General features: G+C 34.9%; 1 long non-coding RNA gene across 1 annotated transcript; it reads left to right on the top strand.

The window, feature by feature from the left end:
* Positions 1–1,073: 1,073 nt before the first annotated feature.
* On the top strand, positions 1,074–6,972 carry LOC134809883 (uncharacterized). Its single transcript, XR_010156572.1, has 3 exons — positions 1,074–1,710; positions 6,355–6,589; positions 6,803–6,972. It is a non-coding gene; the product is annotated as an uncharacterized LOC134809883 (long non-coding RNA).
* The last annotated feature ends 11,916 nt before the right edge of the window (positions 6,973–18,888 follow it).

Genomic DNA, 18,888 nt, shown 5'->3' with positions numbered 1-18,888 from the left:
TCTTCTAGCCCTTCTCACTTCTCCTCCCCTTTTTTGATCCCTTTCCCTTACTGAAAAATCTTTAGTTTCTGTGTGAAAATGGAGTATATTTTCTGCAAAAAGATCTTAACTTAGACCTAAAGCTCCTTATCTTTGTAATTTCTAGATGATAAGGATTCTGCACAGGGTCAGATATATAACAAGATTATTAATTAATATCAATAAATATTTGATTGATGAATGTTTATATGAAGGAAAATACATCATACATTTTGGTAGTACCTATGTAACTGACAGAAAACATATACAGAATATACATTTACCAGTGCTTTGTTGTAAAGACTCATAGCTTATACTAACTGATGCAAATCCATACTAATATAAATATATATAACATTAATCCAACTGCAGTTTGAGTGTATGTATATACATACTAATAGGGTTAGTCTTTCTTTCCTTTTCTTAGTTTTCCTAAGATGAGATATTTTATATGAAACTTATTTTTAGTAATGTTCTTTCTATCATCTCTAATAAGAAAAGTGTAGACTCTTAGAGCCCGATATTCCTAGGAAGTTAAACAGATATTTTCATTTGGTTCAACAAAAAGTTATTTGACACTCCACAATCTAAATACTATATAGGTCTACTTACATTTTAATTTCACAGTTTATACACTTTGATTAATTCTAAATACAATCTCTTTACATCTGGAAACTTTTCTGAGTTTTTCCAGTGCCTAGAAGGAAAAGGTAAGAGCCATAGCTGGCTTACCAAACGTGCCAAAGACAATGACAGCCATCAGGAGGAGTGCTGGTGAGTTCTGAATACCCATGTCTGTACTTGATCTTGATCCTGGTCTAAATGGTGGAATCAATACTGCAGCCCACCTGCATGTGCTCTCTACAACCCCGAGAATGTCTTATTGCTCTCCTCCTACTCTCTCCCCACTAAAGAACAAAAGTTACAGTTTATCAAGTAGCTTGCTTGTCACTTATAAGCCAATAAAGACACTGAGTTTGTTTTTCAATCATTGTTTTAATTGGGGTTTTAGGGACATGATAAGATGAGTTTGCTGAATAGAGAAACGAGTCTATTATGTCCTGGGGGTGAAACTGCATAATTGAGAAGGAGTCAATGCCAGTTGTGGTTAATTGTGACTTACAAAATGGAGTCTTGAGAATATCTATGCAACTTTACCAATGACATGTTTGTACAAAGCAGGGAATTAAGACACACTTCCTCAGAGAGTATTTGCTTTTGTATTTTGTACCTATTTGCATAATCCCATTTAAACTATTAATAGAATTTGTCAAACTAAAAGTATATGTACAGCTTAGATATGCTGCAGAGAATTCAAGTTCAGACTATGACTTTTTTCCTGTCAAAAACTGCAAACTACCATTTACTTGTTGTTTCAAGACAGCTGTTTCCATGGGCTTGAAGTTTAATTAATTAAGAGTGACCTATGAGCTGTGATTTTGTTTCTTAAGCAGTTTCATAAGTGACCTTACTTATCCCATAGTGACCACATTGTAATTTTTGCATTAAAAAATCAAACAACAAAACATTTTAATTGATTTTCTAGGGCTACCATAACAAAGTATCATAGACTAGGTGGTTTAAACAACATAATTTTTTTTTTTATCTTAGGGTTCTGGAGCTTGGAAGTCCAAAATCAAGGTTTGACAGGTTGTTTCTTTCTGAGGACTATGAGAGAAGAAGTTGTTCCAGGTATGTCTACCTGCTTAGTAGATGGTCATCTTTATGTTTACGTGGTGTTTTCCTTGTATGCATATCTGTCTCCAAATTTTCTCTTTTGATAAAGTTACAGGCCATATTGAATTAGGGGGTCACCATAATAACCTCATTTAACTGGATTACCTCTGTAAGGATCCTGTGTCCAAATAAGATCACATTCTGGAGTATTGGGAGTTAAGATTTCAATGTATAAATTTGAGGGATGATTCAACCCAAAACAGCATTTAACTGAAGAACTGGTGATTACTGGAGAGTTAATACACTCTGAAAGCAAAACTTGCCCAAATAATAACATCTTTCTTTTGCTAATTCTCATTGAGCATCTATTACCTGCCAGGGCCCTTGCTTGACACTAAGTATTTGAAGATAATAACAATTGAGTTTTTGCTTTTGAGATGTTCACAGTCTATTTTAAGAGACAGACATGTAAACACGTTAAACTAGAAGGTGATCTGTGTTATAATAGTTGTATACCAGAGACATTATGGAGGCTATGAGGAGGGAAGATTTCCCCCATGGCAGTCAGGGGAGACCTTATAGGGCACATAACATTGAACTGGTGAAAAGGTAAAAGAAAACTCATCACTTTAAAAAAAAAAAAAAGGCTGATATGCATTTGAGACAGAGAAATGCATAAAGTGGCACAAAGAAGATCTAAGTATGTTAAGGAAGGGGAGAAAAGCTATTTCAATTTTAAAATGAGATGTATTAATAACCTGAAAACATTTAATTGACTGATCACAACTTCGCCTTTGTGCAAATCAAAAAGCTGCAAATAAGCTATAAGTATTATTCAGAGACAACCTTGATTTCCTTGAATCTCGTTTTCCCTCCGTACCAAATAAAGGTAATAAAATGTTGTGCTATCAATGCATACAGGCATTATGATGATAAAAAGAAAGTACATAAATATGTTTTATTATATAAAATATTTATTTACACTGAGATCCAATGTGCTATAATCATAACAATTGCTTATTGTACCGTGCTTTATGCCAACATTGCTCTATGAATTTTTGTTTTGTTATCTGGAAACTTTACAAAAGGTATTTCTAACTTATAAACAAGACATAGAACTATCAGAATATCAGAATGGTGAATAATTTAAAATAGTCAAACATTCCTAGCAGCTCCTCACTTTAAAAGGTAGAATCTATTTTCCAACCCCCTTGATTCTGTGTTGACCGTATGACTTGCTTTGGCCAATAGGATGTGGTAAAAGTGATGTAGATGTTCCAGGTCAAAAAGGCAAGGAGCCTAGGAGCTTCTATTCCTGCCCTCTTGGAATGCTTCTGCCACCATATGAAGACAGCCAAGCTCACCTGCTAGAGGCACTAGGCCCAGCCACCAACCAGACATATGAGTGAGAAAGGCCCACTCAGTCACCAGGAGACTAACTATACCCCATGAGTGACCCAAAGAGACACCATCAGAAGAACCAACCAACTGAGCCCAGCCCAAGTTGTAGTACCACATAGCCCAAATTAATGACCCTTAGAGATATGAACCAGAATAAAATGGTGGTTTATTTTAACTCGCTGCATTTTGGGGAGACAACAGGTAACTGACAGAGTAACTCAGCAGGCCACATAAAGTGGCTGAACACATTTTATACTTTAGTGATTTGGCTAAATATGGAAAATATTATCTTTAAAATTATCTAAATAATTTTAGTTATTTAGTTATTTGGCTAAATATGCACAATATTGTCTAAAAATGCACAATATTATCTTTAGACTATCATAAAGTGGCTCATAGCATGAATGGTTGCTAGTTATTAATTAGTACCCTGAGATTGGTTATACAAATTTTACAAAGCTAATCTTATGACCAAGATACAAGCTGACACTCCTCAGCAGTCTGAAAATAATCTACTTTAATGAAAATCACCCTATGTTAAATATCAGAAAACTGAATTCTAACCCATTTTCATAATAAAATAGCTTTGTGATATTTGACAACTCTGCGATGGTCTCTGAGCCTTCACAGACCCATCTATAAAATGAGAAGACTGTTTTTTGTGTGTGTGAGCTCTCAAGTTTTGAACCAAATTCCTGTCTGGCTGCCAAGGGGTTAGTCCCCAGTCTCAACATTTGATTTGTTATTTCCTCTCCATGTGATCTGGCTTCATTTTTTAGGGAATTTTTTAAAGCAACAGCAACAATTCCAACCAACTTACACTAAAAAAGGAAAGATTTATCACTTTTAATGTGAAGGACAAAAATGTCAGTAGTAGTACTAACCTCTTCACAGGTGAACATGAGGTCCTGGATGTGGTATAGTAGACTTTTCAGCTTTAGAGCCGATGGATCCAGATTCCAGGTTTTAATTTTAAGCATAGCAGAGGAATAGAAGTCAGAGACTGATGCCCTGCTGTTGGGGTGATTTATTTCTCTACTGTAAACACAACAACTCCAATTTCTTGGTTTGAGTTGGTTTCACAATTTCTGCAGAAGAAGAAAGCAAACATTCAAAACAGCCCCTTTGTGAGGTCAAGAACTTATTTGTGCACAGCAATTGACCAGTGTGGTTAGGCATTCTCCTATTATGAGCTTTCATTTATTTCTGCCTCATTTCCCATTTTTCTTCCTCTGGTATTATATAGTCCTTAATACTTTCTTTGATGTGACAATTTTGTTTCTGTCCTAAGAACCTGGGGTGCTACTGTCTTCCTGGGACAGCATTGAATACAGAGTTCCCCAGAGGGCTTTCTCAAGATAAACACTCTTATCAGGTCCCATGAAGATTCCAATAGGAAGAATGCTAACTAATGCAGTCAAATTTTAAAACCATTATATTTTGTATATTGGTAAAAAGGATTGAAACAACATGAAACTTAGTAGTAGTTATCTAGCCACTCGCTTTTTCTGCCTCTATTGATATGAGTTTTGAAAAAGAAAACATTTTACTCACCATTTCACTGCCAGCTTTAACTTTTTGATGTTAGGGCCCCTGAAGTCCAAAGTCCAATGGAGATATATTTAGCTTATTTGGCTTAATAAAATCATGCAGGGAGCATTGTCACATATAAATTGGTACTTAACCTCCTCTGATTTCTATTTCTATAAATGTGTTATTGTATGTTTTTCAAAACTGTTTGAGATTCCTGTGATTCTCATATGTCTTTAGTATATGCTATAAGTAGTAATTACAATTATTATGCAAATTTGTTTTATGTCACAGAAATAATCAAATTTTCTTGTAAATTGTGTCTTCAATCATGATTGTTCTAAGACTTTGGTCATCCACTATTGTTGTTTCACTTTGATACTTTTATGTGGCAGTTTATAATCAGCTATAGAGCTCTGAGAAGTACCTTAAATATAGGTTTCTAATGAATTTAGAGACTGTGCCATTGGAATAGAGAAAAAAAAACACTTTCAGGACTTCATAGAAAGCTCATACATTCATAAGGACTGGTGGTCAAATATCAGGCCAAACAAAAGTGATTAAAACAACCTAAATGGACTAAAGTGATTAAAACAACCTAAATAATCATTTTGTGATTTTTTTTTGTTTTTGCCTAAAATGTTGGTGATCCTTTATGCTTTCTTTTTCAGAGTCAGTAAAACTTTTTTTCTTTTGAGCTATATATAGATTTTAGCAATTGAGTAAGATATAGTCCTATGAGCAAAATTTGGAGCACGTTTCTTTCTCTCTACATGATTGCTCCAGAATTTGGAAACTATTAGAGTATTCTTAAGGCAATATAGCTATCAGCATAAATACAACAAGAATCTGTTTTAGGACAAAATTTGAGACACTAGATATTTTTACAAATGCATTGACTGGAATGAGAGGCTTTCAACTATGAATACACTCCTTTAAGGAATCAAAGTTCATTTACAGAGCCAGTAATAGCCCCTTGGCAAACTGGCCTCATACGTTGTCTGTGCAATCCCTGTACAGGATTCCTGACCTGTAGTAAGTAAACAACGTCACTTTCTGAAAGGTCCTGGAGCCCCAAATTATCTTGGGGCCTTGAAAGAAGAGGAATTTCATCCAATTCATACAGATGTTTGCAGGGACAGATAAATCCATAGCTGGACTCCAGGCTTAAAAAATCTAGTCTAAGATTCCTTATGGAACGAAGATTCATAAAAGCCTATCTTAAAAGAGCCTATGTGGCAAATAATTATTCTTCCTGCATTTTATGCAAATAATCAGGCCAAGTATAATAAGACTAAACCTTATTTTGCAATACATTGTTCCTACTATGATTTTATCTTTAGTAAAATTGGGGAATTAGAGAGAGTAAAACCATGTTTCAGAGTAATATACAGTGCACCTGTTATTTGGACATAATTCTAAAATATTTCCTGTCTATGCATCTCCAAAATAATGTTTTCAATTTTTTCCTTCTTTTCCTTTTTTTCTGATTTTTCCTGATTTGAAATCACTGTGCTTCTCTTAAAGCCCTGTGAACTGAAACTAGACAACTTAAACCTCAGAAGAAAATATCAACAACCTATCTGTATACATAAATTGCTTTCATACCTGTCTACTGATGTATGGGTTTCAAAGTAGTATGGCCTATATCAGTTTTCCAGATTGTTTTCTTTTTTATGTTTGTTTGTTGTTTCTTTTTTCCTCCCTCCTCCTATTTTTTATTTGTAGGACGTGAGACTTCAAAAACTGCTGAAAATGAGCTTTCCTAACAATGATGGGCCTATTTGTCTAGGAATACATCATCCTAGCAACGAGAGATCAGACAAAACCCAAGATAAGATACTAATTTTCTTCTAAAATGCTTTCTCAGAAAAATTGTAAAAAGAGGGGAAAATGTGAATGGAAAATGAAATCTTGGGACCCCAATTTACTCTGCCAAAAGAAAAGAAAATTAAGCTGAAAGGTGAGTCATGCAAGAAGCTGCCTTTCCTTTTGTTCCTAAGCAGAAAGGTACAAATAAAAACTTAAATACCACCATGGGTAGCTACTCTATGTTTACTTTATCTTATAAAGAGCATCAGACCAATACAAAGTTGACTATTTCCCTAACTGCTACTTTTCTCTTGCAATATGTGGGGTCAGTAATGTGACCGTGTCTTCTCTCTGACCCCTCCAGGCTCTCTCGCCTTTAAACATTAAAGCCCTCAAAATCAACTTTGGAAAAATGCACGGACCTGTCCCACAGGTGAGTGACATTAACCTTGGCAAAATAAACTTCTAAATTGATGGAGACCTGTCTCAGATACTTTCATGTTTACATCTTCAGTGGGGATATTTTAAACACAGCTCAACCTGGATATCATGTTAAGTGGAAGGTGTGGACTGATAATGGTTTTAAACTTGAGAGTGCACTAGAGTCATCTTGAGGGCTTCTTACAACACTGACTTTTTGGCTCAACCCCATGATCTCTGATTGAATAGATCTGAGGTGAGACCTGAGAATTTGCATTTCTATGAAGTTCCCAGTTGATGCTGTTCTTGGGACTACTCTTTGGATTCTCTGGAAGGGACTTATTCTAATCTTATTTTAATTTTATTCTAACCTAAAACAGAGTCTGTATATATTATAAATATATCCTTAATTAAAAGAAAAGAAAGAGAAAAAGAAAGTGAATATGAGAATTTTTGGCATTAATTATACCTGTCCATAATCTCTTTGATAATAGTCATCACCCATGTAGCCTCAGGATCCAAACAAATTAATTTCCCATCTTTCAGTCCGACTCTGAAAAGAAGAAAGTGTCCTAGCTAAATAACAACTATATTTAATTTAACAATGCTTTACATTTATTCATTCAAATTTTTGAAACATGAAATGCATATGCTGAAAATGAATACTTAGATTTCTCAAACTATGTTTATAATATGTTTAGAGTATGACTTTTAGGCACATGATTGTGCACAGCTATATTTTTAATCAATTAAATAATAATGTCTTTTTTAGAATCTTTTCAGATATCAACCAGTCAGCACACGTTATTTGACTTATGTACAAGAGATAGTGCTACGACTTTAGAAAATCTGGGTCACAGGGAGAACCCCAAAATTGGGGTTCAGCCTGGGAGACCTCATGGGTTCTTGGCTTCATGCAGGAAGGAATTTGAGAGCAACCTGACAGAGTAAAATGGACCCAAATTTATTAAGAAAATGAAGGAATAAAAGGGTGACTACTCTATAGGCAGAGCAGCCCCGAGTGCTGCTAGTTGGCTACTTTTATGGTTATTTATTGATCATATGCTAAACAAGGGATGGATTATTCATGAGTTTTCCAGGACAGGGCCCAGGAATTTAGAACTCAGGGTTCCACCCCCATTCAGACTATACAGGGTAACTTCCAGGCATTTCCATGGCAGTTGTAAACTGTCATGGTGCTGATGGTAGTGTATAATGAGCAGTGAGGACAAAGCTTTCTTTGCCATCTTGGTTTTGGTGAATTTTGACCAGCTTCTTTACCACAACCTCTTTTACCAGTAGGATCTTTGTGACCTGTACCTTGTGAAAGCAGTCCTGCCAAACTCTTATCTCATCCCCACCTCAGAGATTAAATACACCCCCTTAATCTTAAGGGATTGGAAAAGGACAGAGGTTTCACCATCTATAACGATTTCATTCTGAACAGGGACTGTCACGCCTATCTGCTCTGGAGATATAGAAATCTCTCACTACCTGATGTAATAATTTATAGAGACTTGGTCTTTCCCACAGTGGCACAGGCTAGAACCCTTGGGAAAATACCCTTGGGCATATTTTTCTGGAACAGTTTTAGTCAGGAAAACATAAACTTTAACTATTTGAACCCCCTTGAACATAACAAATAATTATTTAACAGGAAAATCCAATAGCACCTAGTGATAATTAAATGTTTAAGTCCAGTTGAACAATGCTTATAAGAAGTGTGGATGCCATTTGGAATCTAGTAAATAGACTGGAAAACCGGTCTTCTGATGTATGAAATACAAAGCAAAACAGATTTTCAATAAAAGACATTTTTATGAGAACAGAAGAAAAACAAAGATTCATGGTGACACAATCTATCCATATGTTAGTCTCAAAACATCTTTAGTTATAGAGGCGGAAGGTGGTGGCAGTCTGACACATTTTTCTCACCTGTCTCACAAGGAATAAGCTTTAGCTTACAGAGCCTCAAGAAAAGGTAGTAATAATTTTATTTAGTTTAGTTGGAAAAAGAGAAGATAAATTTGAAGACATTAGTTTGGGGACTTGTCAGTTTAAATTGCATAAAAATGATAAAATCTCACAAACAACAAACAAGACTAGAATCTAACAACAGGTGTATTCTAGTTTTTTTGAAATATAATTTTTCTCTCTTTAGACTCCCATTTTTACCAAACACAAATCATGGCAGGACTGATTTGTTTGCAAAATAAGTTTTAGTTTTATTGTTATACTTGGCCTGATTATTTGTATAAAGTGCAAGAAGAATAATTATTTGCCATGTAGGCTTTGTTTGATTTGGTTTTGATGGAACTTTGTTCCATAAGGAATCCCAGATTAGACATTTTAAAGCCTTGAGTCCAGCCACAGATTTACCTGTGCCTTCAAATAATTGTATTCGTAAGAGTTGGGTGAATTCCTCTCTTCCTGAGGTCACAGAATAACTTGAGGTTCCTGGGCCTGTCAGAATGAGATATTTTTTATTTACCACAAATCAGGAACCCATACAGTAACTGCATAGACAAGGTATGAGGCCAGCTTCCCAAGGGGCTTTTATAGGTTCTGTAAGTCAACTTTGATTCCTTAAAGCAGTGTATTCATATTTGAAAGCATGCCATTCCAGTCAACACCTCAAATAAAATAACCAGTGTCTCCAACTGTGTCCTGCTACAAAAGAAACAGATTCTTATTGCACTTATACAGATAACTATATTGCAGTAAGTTACGAATACTCACAAATCATTTCCAAATTCTGGAGAAATCAGGTAGGGAAAAAGAAATGTGCTCCAAAGTTTGCTCAGAGGAGTATACACCTTACTTAATTGCTAAAAGCTATGAATAGGTCAAAAGAAAAATGTTCTTGACTCTGAAAAATAAAGCAGAAAGGATCATCAATGTTTAAAGCAAAAAAATTATTAAAAGATTATTTTGGTCTTTTATCAGTTTTGTCCATGCTATTAACTCTTGTTTTGCCTGATATTGGACCAACAGTCCTTATGAATATATTAGCTTTCTGTGAGAGTCCTGGCAGGTTTTATTCCTCTCTACTTTAATGGAACACTGTCCAAAGTTATCACTGACCTTCACTTAAGAGTACTCATCAGAATCCTATAGCTGATTACCAACCACCTTTTGAAGAGGATCAAAACAAGACAAAAATTGTCTGTGGATGAAAAAAGTCTTAGGACATCCACAGTTAAAGACACAATTGACAAGGAAATATGATTTACTCTGTGGCACACAATAATTGTATATAGTATTTATAATTATTACTGATAATGTACACTAAGTTATATCAGAATTATTGGAGTTTTGCATAATTTTAGAACATATACCAGTAACACATTTAGACAAATACAGCCTAAAGGAAGCCAAATATCATTCTATATCTGGCAATGCTTCCTGTATGATTTTAATATACCATATAAGCCAAATATGCCATTTTTGGACTTTAGGGGACCTGATATCTAAAAGGATTAATCAGGCCAGAAAAAGATTTAATGTAGTATTTGATTTTGCAAAGTTTGTCAAATATCAATGGTTTAAGATACTTGATATTATAAAATAGGACTCCAGGACATTGTAAGTCATTTATTTAGCCATAATGATAACTCAGATATTTGAAAAAGGCAAAAATCTTTACTCCTTGATAAAGAGGAGACTTACTTTCCAAAGTCTGTGTCTCTCTTCTCTCCCTTATTTTTTATATAATTATTCAAAAGGCAAACAAAAATATTTCATTGTCTCTCATTATTCAAAAATCTTGTTCAAAAAGGAAAATCAAATTTCACTTTTGCATTAGTTCATTATTAATGCTAAAGCTAAGTTTTAATAAAACCTTTATCAACTTATCTATTACCCAATTTTCATTTGTTTGACCATAAGGTAAGATTTTCATAAACCTTTTGTAATCTTTTATAATTTTGTATGAAACAGCAGATCAATGTTTCAAAAACCCCTGTTATTCTGACACAGGGGCCAATATTCTCATCCTGCATCGGGGTGCTTTTATTTTAATATTCAGTTTATGGAAAAAATAAATAATACTCATAATTTTGGTCAACTTACTTACACACAGAATTCTTTACAAGGTTAATGTTTCACAAACCTTCTACAACTTGCTTAAACCTTCAGTTTTATCCTATTTCTTAAATCCTCTAAATTAGACTAAATGACTTTCTTTTTTAAAAAAATACATTCTCATGCCTTTCTACCAAGAACATGTAATTTTTATTTTTTAATGTTGCCAAGACCAGCTCACCTGGAGATACCCTAACCCAGTGGTGCTAGAGGAATGAAAGACACATACACAGAAACATAGAAGTATGGAGTGGGAAATCAGGGATCTCACAGCCTTCAGAGCTGAGAGCCTCGAACAGAGATTAACCCACGTATTTATTGACAGCAAGCCAGTGATAAGCATTGTTTCTATAGATTATAGATTAACTAAAAGTATTCCTTATGGGAAACAAAGGGATGGGCTGAAATAAAGGGATGGTTTTGGCTAGTTATCTGCAGCAGGAGCATGTCCTTAAGGCACAGATCGCTCATGCTATTGTTTGTGGTTTAAGAACGACTTTAAGTGGTTGTCTGCCCTGGGTGGGCCAGGTGTTCCTTGCCCTCATTCCAGTAAACCCACAACCTTCCAGCGTGGGCATCATGGCCATCACGGACATGTCACAGTGCTGCAGAGATTTTGTTTATGGCCAGTTTATGGCCAGATTTTGAGGGCCTATTCCCAACATAATGTAATCAATTTTAATTGTGGACCAGGGGCAGAGCCTAGGACACAGGACAGAGCTACAGTCATGCTCTTTCCAGCATAGCTAGGTGTCATGGGAAATTCTGTATGTCCCCAGGCCTTATCTACAATCTAATGGCTCCAAAGCAGGTAAGTTGAACAATTATCAAAAGTCATCAAAGAAAATTTATGACTTTAAAGCATTTAGCAATCCTAGTGTCTGACCCATATAATTTAGATCAAATGTCCAAATCTTGAAGACATTTTTATTTTATTTTACTGGTAATCTTTAAATTGTCTTTATTTTAAAAAGATTATTCGAGGCATGTGAACTAAAAGGCATGAAAGGTTTTTTCTTACAAAATATTTAAGTGCTTATTTTCTTTAAGCCAAGGATTAAAGCTCTTTTACATAAACATCACACACAAAACATATATAAATACACAGACTGAAGAAGAACCAGTAGTTACAAGATTTTTCGTTTGCCAGTATTTAAGTTTCTCTTTAAAGCATGCAGTTTCTAGGGCCAAAGAAGCAAGCACAGCTGGAAGGCAAAATAGACTCCCAAAAATTAAGATCCCATTTTTGTACTCAATCCTGGATTCCCAAAAACAGGCGAACACTGTGCGACCAGACAGTGCAATGCTTTTACCATGGATTTCACTGCAGTGGCATTCCTCCGAGGCTGGTGGTCAGCCCAAAGCCAATTAGCTCATTCTGCAATCAGCCCATCCCCCATTCCATACCTTTTAAATGTCCAATAGCATGCTTTTTTATTTCAATGTGAGAAGAAAGAAGTATTGGCCTGCAGTATTAACCACTCACTGTAAGCAACTGCCATTAGCCATCCCTAAAAGCATATCCTAGCTGTTACACACCAAGGCTAAAAGTTTTCCAAAAATGCAAAGTAATCTCTGACACCCCTAAAAGTCAAAAGGTCAGGTAACAATGTAAAATAGAGCAAAGCCTTAGATTTTTGAGAGAAACCTATCTGCTTACTATTCCTAGAGTTCCATGAGGAAAAAACAGAGGTTTTCCCCAAAACTGGGTCTGTGGCTCCTCCTTGGTTTTTCCCAAGAAGTCCCAGGCTGTCAGAAATTACCTTAGATCCTCTCATGTGGGCATCAGCAGTGGAAAGAAGAAAGACTGGAGAAACGATTCTGATGATTGAGAGGAAACAAAAATGATTGTTCTCAAAAGAACAAGATGTAAGAAAAGAATAAGCATACAGGCTGTTAAAATATATGTATAGCTTGGATATAGATTTTTAACGAAGCTGACTTTGAACCATAGGAACCTTTTTTTTTTTCCAAATCTTTAAAAAAAAAAATTTTCACCAGCATCTCCAGGATTGTATCATCTTAGCACACTCTGAGCCAGGGGTGAACATTCCAGGTTTATGAAAATAACAGGATTCAATTATAAAAATTAATAATAATACAATGATAAATCCTTAGCAAATTACCAATACAAGGATAGCCACAAAATATCATACATGATGAAATCTTGAAAGTAATCCTTTTAAAGGCCAAAACAAGAAAAGAATGTATATTATTATTGCAGACATCTCAGCAAAGCTAAAGTGATAAATAAAAGGCATAAGTTTTCCAAAAAAGGAAACTAAACTGTCATTATCCTCAGGTGATATGACTACTCTAGTTAAATGTTGGTTACAAAACTACTACAAAATTTTATGTTTAAACACTAATAGTTGGAAAGTTATATTTTATAAAGATACCCTTTACAATAACATCAAACAATATAGAGTGGCAAGAAATCATTTTTTATAATAAAAAATATGGAAAGACTTTATGGAGAGAATTATGAAACTTTAAAGACATTAAATAAGGCCTCAACAAATTGGCAGTTAGTTTATATTCTTAAAATGGAAAACTCAGCAGGATAAAGATGTCAATAATTTAAAAATTAATCTATAACTTCAAAGAAATTCCATTCAAAATTATAATTTAATTCAGCACAAATTTGCAAGCTATTTCTTAGATTTATATGGAAGAGCAGAAGTCTAAGAAAAGACAGGCTACTCTTGAACAACATGAAAGAATTTTCCACCCCAGATATTAAAAATTATTATAAAATATTAATAATGAAGACCGTGTATATGTATAGACAAATTGATCAATGGGACAGAAAAGAGACATTAGAAACATTCCTTCACTTGCAGGACTTCAGTTGCAGAACTCAATTTATGGCAGAAATAGCATTGTCAATCAGTAGGGAAATGATATTTTATTAAATAGGGCTGTAACAATTAATGAGTCATGTGGAAAAATAAAACAAAATTGGGTAATTCCCTCACATAATACAAAAATAGATTCCATAAACAGTCATGTCTTAAACACAAAGAAAAAATTATAAAAACTTTAGAAGATAATATAGAAGAATATTTTTATGAACTGTAAAGGGAAGTTTTTTTTTCTTTTTGAAAGAAGACACCAAAGTTGCTAATCAGAAAAGAGCATATTGCTAAACTCAAGTAGAATAAAAATACAAACTTATGTTCACTGGAGACACTATTAAAAGAAAGACTATATGAGTTGTAAATTAGAAAACTAGTTTTCTACTTATAAAATTGACAAGGTTCTAACATCCAGAATATATAAAGAACACCTGTGTGCCAATGGGAAGGAGATAATACACAAATAAGACAAGTAAAAAAGAAGAATACAAATTTTACAAAATAGGGAACACAAATGCTCCTAAGCATATAAAAATATTCAATCTAATTAATAATAAAGAGATGAAAATTAAAAGAATAGCATGGTACCATTACATACTCATCAGACTGACAATACTAGGTAGTGACCAGTATGTGCAACAACAGATAATTTTATGCAGGAAGTAGTGTCAATTGGTACAACTTCTTTGTGATACCACATGGCATTAACTGGTAAGATTTATGACATGCAAAGCCTAAACACAGCAAGTAATTCCTAGAGAAACTCTTATATAACATGAACCAGGAAACACATAAAGAATGTCAGCAATAGTCAAAATCTGAAAAGAACTCAAGTGTGCTCCAACAAAGGATTGGATAAATGAATTTTGCATTTACTTACTTCATATTCCTACAATGGAATTACTAAAATTAAATGAACAGCTTAACATATCGAAATCATGGGTTGCAAAACATAATGTTAAATAATAGAATCAAGTCACAGAACAATACATTCAGCATTATTCCATTGATCTGAAGTTTAAGAGCAGGCAAAATACATAATTGTTTAAGGATTCATACCTAGATGGTAAAACTACAAAGAAAAGCAAGAAACAACACAATTCAAAATAGTGATTAATTCTTGGAAAGGCATGGGTCTATGATTTGAGAGATGTATTTGTTTGTTATGTCTGCCATAATAGTATACCACACACTGGGTGGCTTAAACAACAGAAGTATATTTTCTCACAGTTCTGAAGGCTGAACATCCAAGGTTAAGGTCCTGGAAGGTTTGGTTTCTCCTAAGACCTCCCTTCCTGGCTTGCAGATGGCTATCTTCTCACTGTCTTCACATGGTTATCCCACTGTCTGTGTGTTGTCTGTGCTCTAATCTTCTCTTTTTAGGAAGACACCAGTCATATTGAATTCAGGACCATGCTAATGAACTCCACTTAACCTGATTACCTCTGTAAAGACTTCATTTCCACATACAGTCTTATTCTGAGGTACTAGGGATTAGGGATTCAACATATGAATTTAGGAAATGCACAGTTCAGCCTATAACAAGAGGTTCATACACGGAGGCTTCTGATGTATTAGTTAGTTCTAAAATTTAGCCTGCATAACAAGAGAGTGGGTGTTTTCTATATTACTGCTCTCCAAACTATATATATGTAATCATATCCTCTTTTGTATTTGTGGCAGGCAGAATCCTAAAACAAGCCCATCAAGCTTCCCACCCACTTCCCTAGGAGTGTGAATATGATGAGATATTACAAACATCATTATGTTATCTTACACAGCAAAAAGGATTTTGCAGATGTAATTAAGGTTATTAATGAGTAGACTAAATAAATCAAGAGTGATTATTCAAGTGAGCCTAATGTAATGACTTGAACCCTAAAAGCAGAGAGTTTTCTCTGGCAGGTAGCAGAAGAGGAAGTAAGAGAGATTTGAAGGGTGAGCTCAGCTCAATGCAAGGCAGGTTGTTCATTGCTTATATGGAAGGAGCCACATGGAAGGAAGTGAGAACAGCCTCTGGGAGTGCTGAGTCACCCCAAGCCAACAGCCAGGAAGAATATCAGGACCTCAGTCCTACACTGTAAAGAACTGAATTCTACCAACAACCTGAATTGGGAGTGGATTCATCCCTAGAGCCTTCAAATGAGAGCTTGGCCCTACTGACACCTCGATTTTATCTTTATGAAATCCCAAGCAGAGAACCTGGTCAAGTCACCTAGACAGCTAATCTACAAAACTGTGAAATATTACGTGGGTTAATTTTAAACCACTAAGTTGTGGTAATTTGTTACCTAGCAATGAACAATTGAAACAGTCTGTATTACATAGTTTACAGTAAAAATAGTTTAATAAAATGCAGAATTGTTTCCTGTAGTCTCTAAGCTCTATACTTGTAGGCTTATGCCTCAGTAAATTTGTCTCCAGGGCCATCAGGCCATATTGAATTTATTGAATTATCCATGTATTCTTACTGATGAATGTGTATCTTTTCTTATTGTACATGTTCACTTACTACAAGGTTAACTCCAGTCAGAAGAATTCACCCCCTATGTTTCCATTTGAAAGCCCCCCTCCACTTTTTTTTTTTTTTTTTTTTTTTTTTTTTTTGGAGAGAGTACAGGATGTTTTCAGGAATGGAAGCAAAAAGACTGGGCAATTATTTTCCCACATTGTGCAGGAATCATGTCTACAGGCTAGGTTTCCTACACTCTCAGCTTGGCATTCTTTGTAAAGAAATGCCAGCTTTGAAAATCACAGTTCTAGAGGCTTCCACACTCCCCGCCATCTTCGCTACTTACATGATTTATTTTCTGCTGTACAAAGCACCTTCAGGTATCAACTGAACATTTTTAATAAATTGGGAAGAAATAAAGTCAGAATATATCTGAATACACTCACATCACAATTCTTGACTCTCAGAGGAATCAGTTGTGTGAGAAAGGAATAGAAAAGCCCTGAGTGAGAACAAAGGTAGCCATAACACTTACTTGAAATTTGAAATCAATGTAGCAGGACACTCAACTGGATTTACAAATTCAGAAATATTGAGGGAGAAGGTTACACAAACCTAATTATATGCTATTATCCTGATCAACAAATACTTACTGAGCATCTATTATATTTGAAAAACGGAGAGATATACTAAACCAATAATTAATTGCTTAAAAGTATTAATATGCATGGTAAATAACTTTCTTAATGGCAAAAATTAACTTGATCCTTTCTATGAAAAGTTGTAAAAATAAAGATTATATGTAAATTTTATCAATTGAACGTAGCAATTTCTATCTGCCTACCATCATTAAAGCAAACACCCTAAACCTACTTTCAGTAATCTTCCTACTATCGCCTATAACAAGAAAAGCACAACTCTTGCAGCCAGATATTTATTTTCTTTTTCTTTTCTTTTCTTTTCTTTTTTTTTTTTTTTGAGACAGAGTTTCCCTCTTGTTGCCCAGTCTGGAGTGCAATGGCGAGATGTAGACTCACTGCATCCTCCGCCTCCTAGGTTCAAGAGATTCTCCTGCCTCAGCCTCCGGAGTAGCTGGGATTACAGGCATGCGCAACCATGCCTGACTAATTTTTGTATTTTTAGTAAAGACGGGGTTTCACCATGTTGGTCAGGCTGCTCTCAAACTCCTAAACTCAGGTGATCCACCCGCCTCGGCCTCCCAAATTGCTGGGATTACAAGCGTGAGCCACCGCGCCCGGCCGCGCAGCCAGATATTTCTAGGAAGGTAAACATACATATATATATATTTTTTTTTTTAGACGGAGTTTTTCTCTTGTTGCCCAAGCTGGAGTGCAATGGCACGATCTCAGCTTACCCAACTAACAGTGAACTATGAGCTTTAATTTTATTTTTTAAACAGTTTCATAAATGAACTTAATTATTCCATAGTGAGTACAATTTTTTTGGCATTAACAAATCAGACAGTCAAATATGTGAACTAGTTTTCTAGTGCTACCATAACAAAGTACCACAGAGTGAGTGGCTTAAATTACAGAACTTTTTTATCTTACAGGTCTGGAAGCTGGAATTTCAAAATCAAGGTTTGACAGTTGTTTCTTTCTTAGGACTGTGAGAGAAGGAGTTGATCCAGGCATCTCTACTTGCTTAGTAGGTGGTCATCTTTATGTTTACATAATGTTCTTCTTGTATGCATGTCTGTCTCCAAATTTCCTCTTTTAATAGGAGCACCCATCATATTGAATTAGCAGTTTACCCTAATAACCTCAATTTAACTGGATTTCTCTCTTTAAGGACCTCCTTCCATATAAGGTCACATTCTGATGTACTGGGGGTTAGGATCTCAGCGTATAAATTTGAGTGGGACATAATTCAGCCCATAACAGCATTTAACTGAAGAATTGGTGATAACTAGAGGGTTGATACAGTCTAAAGGTAAAACTAGCCTAAATGGTAACTTTTTTTTTTTTTTTTTTTTTTGGCTAATTCTCATTGTGCATTTATTTCTTGCCAGAGCTTTTGCTTGATGCTAGGTATTTGAAGATTAAAAAAAAGTTGAATTTCTGCTGTTGACTGTATTGAGAGACCGACAGGTCAACAGATTAATCTAGAGGTAATCTGTATTATAATAGGTGTATATCTGAGACACTGTGGAGGGAAGGAGGAGGAAGAACTTCCCCAGGGGAGTCAGGGAAGACTTTACTGGAGAGGTAACACTGAACTTGTGAAAAGACAACAAGAAACTCATTATTATTTTTATTAAAAAGGCTGATATGAATTTGGGATAAAGAAATGCACAAAATGGCACAAAGAAGATCCAGACATGTTAAGAAGGGAAAACAATCTATTTCAGTCTGAAAAGGAGATGTTGTAATAACCTGACAACATTCAATTGACTGATCAGATCTTGGCCTTTGTACAAATCGAGAAGTAGAAAATAAGCTAGAAATATTACTCAGAGACAGCCCTGATTCCATTGAATCTCATTTTCCTTCTGTACAAAGTAAAGGTAATAGAATTTTGTGCTAACACTGTGTACATGTACTACCATGATAATAAAAAGTAAATAAAGATGTTTTATTCTTTAAAATATTTATCTATACTGAGACCCAATCATAA

This window comes from Pan troglodytes, chromosome 3 (genome assembly GCF_028858775.2).
Source record: "Pan troglodytes isolate AG18354 chromosome 3, NHGRI_mPanTro3-v2.0_pri, whole genome shotgun sequence".
In the NCBI taxonomy this organism is placed as follows: domain Eukaryota; kingdom Metazoa; phylum Chordata; class Mammalia; order Primates; family Hominidae; genus Pan; species Pan troglodytes.
This window is presented reverse-complemented; position numbering and strand designations above follow the sequence as displayed.